This window comes from Branchiostoma belcheri, unplaced genomic scaffold, assembly GCF_001625305.1.
Source record: "Branchiostoma belcheri isolate BF01 breed outbred unplaced genomic scaffold, Haploidv18h27 scaffold105, whole genome shotgun sequence".
Classification (NCBI taxonomy): Eukaryota; Metazoa; Chordata; class Leptocardii; order Amphioxiformes; family Branchiostomatidae; genus Branchiostoma; species Branchiostoma belcheri.
In genome coordinates, this window is record NW_017802436.1 from 682,996 (window position 1) to 689,160 (window position 6,165).

At 45.4% G+C, this 6,165-nt stretch overlaps 1 pseudogene; it reads right to left on the reverse strand.

Annotated features, from left to right (window-relative positions):
* Positions 1–63: 63 nt before the first annotated feature.
* LOC109477296 overlaps positions 64–6,165 on the reverse strand; it is a 7,382-nt pseudogene continuing 1,280 nt past the window's right edge.

Genomic DNA, 6,165 nt, shown 5'->3' on the forward strand with positions numbered 1-6,165 from the left:
GGGGGGGGGGGGCGAGGTCCTAGTCTATCAAAATAAATCATGAGCAATGAGGAGAAAGCCACTTTAGGGCGATGCTAGCTGTGTATTTTATGAACTGGGACCTTTATATTCAATAAAAACCGTCAGTTGTCTGACCTTCACATAAATCGAACTTGTCTCCCTCCTCAACCTCTCCCACTGCTGTTCCTCCCTCCGCGCACCCTCCCCGCCCGATTCCATAGCTTCGCTCACCTCAGCCAGGCTGCCGTCATACAGGAGGTCATGGGTGAACCCCCTGTAAGCCTTGCCCTTCATGGTTCTCACAAAATCTCGGACCCCTTCAGCACTGAACCTGTTACCGTCTAGGCCGACAAATTTCACAGCTGTGCTAACCTTCAGCCATGCAGCTATGGCGGGGAGGGACTCGTCACGGATGGAATTGTACCGAATATCTACATGTGTCAGGATGGGAAGGTTGATAAAGGCTTTAATCAGTTCTCCTATATCAGACAACTTGTTATAACTAAGGTCCACCTCCTTCAGGTTCTGACATGAACCCAGACCTTCAGCAATACCAGGCACCGCCTCATCACTAATGCCATTGTCAAAGAGATCTATCTCCTCCAACAGGAGCAGGTGTTGAAACATCTGAGTTGAGAGTTTTATCATGTTGGCCAATGACCAGTCCTTCAGTTTCAGCTTCTTTAACAGATGCCGAACCCCATACAGCTGGTTGATGTGTTCAGCCTCCTCCTCCCCCTGACAACTGACACGAAGTGCTAACTCCTGCAGGTTGGGCAGCTGAGGGAGGAACTGCAGTAGAAGGTGGACATCACTAGTGCGTAGTGGGGTAGCATAGGGCCAATAAATTTTTCCAGATATGAGATCAAGTTTTGTTACCTGGCTAGCATCCGTTAAGTTACACAGGAGAGACACAAGGTCACCAGATACGTTTTCCCCAAACTTCAACTGCAGCTGTTTGTATTGTCCCAGTAGTAGCCACAACAGTACTCCCTTATTGGAGATTTTATTATTGGTGAGATGCACAATCTTCAAATTCTCACATAAAGATAGATATTTTGCAAGACCAGGCACCGCCTCATCACTAATGGCATTGTGACTGAGATCTATCTCCTCCAAGTTGGGGAGGGGAGGTAAGAAGTCTCCCATATCAGACAACTTGTTATAACTAAGGTTCACCTTCTTCAGGTTCTGACATGAACCAAGACCTTCAGCAAGACAAGACACCGCCTCATCACTAATGTTATTGTGACTGAGATCTATCTCCTCCAAGTTCGGGAGAGTTGGTAGTTGGCTCGAGAGTGGCAGAATGTCTTCACTAGACAAGTTGCAGTTGGCAAAACACAGCATCTTTAGTGGTGGAAACCTGCTAGACTGACCAACCTTTATAGATGATGGGATGGCAGGTAGCGACGACAGTCCTCGAAATAATGTCGACCATTCAGAAGATCTGGCCTTCACATATTTCAATTTGAAGTTAACTAAGCGTTCCAGATGGGGAAAAGACGATGAAAGCTTTTCAACGGCATCAGCAGTATCAGATGCTGTATTTGTTCCCCGTCTCCTGCCTTGGAGAACTAACATTTGGATGTCGGAAGAAAGGAAGGACAATACATTTGGCCAGACATTTGGCCGAGTTTTATACTGTAGGGTGAAACTTCTCACCCCTACTGTCGTATTGTATCCTACAAAGCGATACTCATTGAGTTCTGCATGTTTTAGGTTGTGCAGGCAGCTCAAAACAACCACGGCCTGTTGCATGTCGTCGCTGTTAACTTCATCTATTGTAATGACTATATTTGTGACATTCGGAGTGAATAACATTGATTTTGAAAGGTTGCCGAGGGTACCTGCTGTGAATGTTTTTGACCTCACCGTAATTTTCATCAAGGGTTGGCCAAACTGGAAGTATTGCTGTATTGTCTCAACGTTGATTTCGCGGTCATTTTTTGCAAAGCAAATTTCTGTCATGAAATCACGTTTGTCAGGAGCCGCACTTGACAGACACTCAAAAAGAGGCCAGTAGCTGAGATATCTGATTTGATTTGTATGGTTGGTAGAAGTGAAACGCTTTCGCCCAAGTGGATAATGCTTTAGCGCATCTTTGATACTTAGGTTTTCTGGAAGCCTTATTGTCTGAATAAGTGTTGTGTTCCTGATGAGTTGTGTCAAGCAGTGGAGGCCATGGAGGGAGATTTCAGGGAGAGCAGACAAGTCCAGGGTTTTAACTGGAAAGAGGGCCTTTGTCAAAGATGACAGAATACGTAGCTGCTTTGATTCTGCAACTGTCGCTATGACAGACAGTAAGCGGTTGAAATTGTCAGACCCTCCCTGTCGTTCAATGAGTAATCGTACGAACTGCTGCAGATGTGTTGGAGGAGAGTCTGTCCTGCTCAGGAGGTGAGCAAGACTGTAACAGGTGATGGGCAGGTGGTCTGAATTCTCAGCACAAACTCTCAGGAGGTCTGTACAGTCAGTCTGGGTTCTGAGTATGTGTGCTACCCAGAATGCCATGAGAGACTGTCGTATGCTGTCATGTACAAACTGGAAGGCACTCTGTGGTTGACAAGAATCAGCTGGTTGCAACAAACCAAAAGATGACTGTCGAATATCATGCCATTTCAACTGGCTTTTGTACACAAGCATGGACTGATTATCTGTATGGCTTTCAAAAGCAGCCTTCCCCAAAGTAAGAAAATGATTGGCATAAATTGACGCGAGCTTTTCATGGCTCTGGTCATGTTGGGAAGAGAATTGCTTAACAGACATCTCAGTAACAAATTCTACAAAAGCTGCTAGTGTATCAGGAAAGCTTTTACGATTTCTCCAGTATTCACACAAGTAAGAGTGGAAAAACCTGTCTCTGATGAGGTGCTTAACCAGTAAGTTACTTGGCCAGCTCTGCTGGATAGACCTTGCCGTGTCTTCATCAATCTTGAAGAAGTCTTGGATGCAGTCATTCCAGGCCAAGGCGTCGTCACCAGTTGGATACGTTGGCAGATTCGCGGTACTGATTTGTGATGCTAAAATGAACCGAATACTACGTTTTAAGCGGCCTAGATAATTTCTAAACGTCTGTAAAATACTTGCTCTAATTTTGCGTATATATTTTAACAGCACCTGATTTTTGCTTCTCTCTGAAGTAAAAAGATTAATCTAGAATTCAAACTGATTGAATACATGTAAAACAGAAAGTACTCTATTATGAAAAAATCATAATGGTAATCTTATGATATTCAATTTTCACTTCAATCAATGTTTATCTGGTACAAATCTAGTAGTACAAATCTTTAAGTCTAAATCATGAAATTAACTGGTCCTTTGCAAGTCATCAAACACCATATGCCATACCTGGACGAGGCTTGGCTTTACGTGCTGCACCACCAGAGTCACCGTCTGTGGAAAGACTATTTAGTTAGTTGATTATTTAATGAAAAACTGGATCACAGGTACAGGTACGTGTCTGGGAAGATTGCAAGCAATTTATCTCAACTTAGTCGTGGCGTCGTGTGGTGTAGTGGTACATCACTGGACTATGGAACGGGGAGACCCGGGTTCGATTCCGGGTCGTACCTGAACAAGTCCGAACATGCGCCCCGACGTTGTACCCTTGGGAAAGGTACTTAACATGACTTTTCTCACTTCACTCAGGTGCAAATGAGTACCTAGCTTCGGCTAGGGACGTTCCTCGGATATGACGTTAAATGGAGGTCCCGTTTTTTGGAGAGCCACGCCCCACGCACGTTAAAGAACCCACCGCACTTATCGAAAAGAGTAGGGGACCTTCCCGGTGTGAGTGGTTCAAACCTTACAGTCTGGTCTCGGGGTTGACATCTTTGAAAAGGTGATAGTCACCTGTTATGTCAATCCTTCCACAAATGTGGTAAATCTTCATAACTAAAAAACTGTTTTAAAGGTAGTTAATGCAAGGAAAAAGCTTTACATGACTTCTCAGTAACCAACAACGAAATCAGAAAATATTTTATCCTGCTATCTTACCATCATCCGAGTCTCCATCTGAACTTGACCCGTCACCTTTATCACCTTGACCTTTCCCCTCTGACCCCCATGACCCATCGTCCGCATCCTTCTGGAACAGTTCACCGGTCTCCACCGCATCTGGGAAAAACATTCAGAATTGTAAAATATTAAATTCTGGCTAAATATATTTAAGTGGCCAAAAATCCAAACACCATGTAAAAACTACCTGTTACCTGCTATCTGGTGCAGCCCAGCTGCTCTCAGTCCCACCAACACGGCGTCCATTGATGCTCCCCACAGCTCCCTCTGTACCCACTCCCACAGACACCAGTGAGGGTGGTATCTGGGGTGGTAGGTGCTGCTGATCCTCTCCACGTCTGTACTGGTGAATCCCAGCTGTAAGGCCAGCCATGTCCAGTAGGGACCCAGTCTGTCGGCTAGCAACATCAGCTGGTTGCAGCAGTCTGGGTATGAACAAGGCAGAGGAAGATTTGACACATTAACTTGCATCCCATCCCTGGTCATTTTGCAATTGCTTGTGCAACAAGTGATTGCAGATGTGCTAAGCTAGCATTAAAACAAATAACAACCTACCACAGCCTTAACAATATTCAAATGGTAATAAAACATTAATGTGATAATGCAATCACAATAAATTTCAATAGAATGACAATATTTACGAGAACAGAAGGGCTCCTCCTGTTGCTGTGCCTGATACATCAGTTCCGTTTGTTCCTGTTGGACCCCAAAACCGGCACCTGTTTCTGTCTCTTTAGTTGATGGTGGGTCCATGTACGGATGTGGTTCTGCGCCAATGTAGTGTTCTGTGTCCATGTGCTGTTCTGTGTCCGTGTGATGTTCAGTATATCCATGATGATGTTCTGTGTCCATGTGATGTTCTGTACTTATGTGCTGTTCTGTTTCCATGTGCTTTTCTGTGTCCATGTGATGTTCTGTGTCTGTGATATGACGCGGTCTGCGATGTTCTATTTTCATTTGATGGTGAGTGTGTTGTTCTGCCGTAACGCTGGGATGTGGTTCTGTTTTGATGAAGTGATGTTCTCCTCTCTGATCATCCGCTTCCGTTTTGACGCTGAGGCCCATTCCTGTCACCCTGTGCTGACGTAATGCCACGTGACTGGGTTGGTGTCCTTCCCTTTTCACGTGGAAGTGAGGTTCTGCCTTTACACGAAGACGCACCTTCTGATAGTCGAACGGAGGTCGTCTGTTGATAAGTTCAGTTTTAAGACCAAGAGGCTGTTGGGGCTTCGCTTCTAAAGTTGGTTTGGTGTCCCCCGCTTCTGTTGCGTAACTGCACGACGGAAGGTCTTGTGTTGGTTCCACCTTAACTGGAGACAGAGGCTCCTGTTTGATGAAGACATCTGGAAACGACGATGTGGAACTTTCCACTTGGTTTCGTTCAGTAGGGCCTCTTGTGTCATCTGTGGAAAGAAAAAATGCAGAAGTTGCATTCATTTGATAACAGCCATCTGTAAATGTTTGGAGAAATTTGCTAGTGTGTTCAGTTGATAGTTGTGTTACAGAAAATGAACCTTACCTTCATCTGATAGACTGTCGTCCTGGCACCCCCCGTCCTCTCCCAGCAGCGTGACGTGTACGTACAGATCCTCCCCTTCTGCTGCCCTCATGTCGTCTGTGATCAGTTCCCGGGTCAGGGTGTCGGACAAACGTCCGTCTCTGTAAGCTCGCAGGAATGTTTTGTAGCAGAACGCATCATCGAAATCAAGGTAACAGAGAACACAGCCGCGCGTAGTTTTCTTCAGGGTGGCCTTGAAAATCTTAAAACTGCGCGCAAGGCGATTGTATGTTGTGAGATCACTAAGAATCCTATCTGCGAAAAGTTTGCGATCAACCCGCGCTATCTCGGCTTTTGCTTTCCTTCTAACCGTCAACTTTGCCCTCGTAGAAAGTTTTTCAATGTCGGAATCGTCTGCACCTGAATCATCCGTACCTAAGACTACGTCGGCATGTATACTGAAGGCTTCTACAGCCAATGAGAATTTGTCTGGATCTTGAAGCACCTCGTCGTGAAAAATCTTCTCACTTCTCTCGACGAATGTGTAATATTTGTTGTTCGTTTCATCGGTGCTCTGATCTGCGCTGGCGGTTGAAGCATCAGGCTCTTCATGTCCTTCGACAGGCTGACCTGGGGGGGGGGGGAAG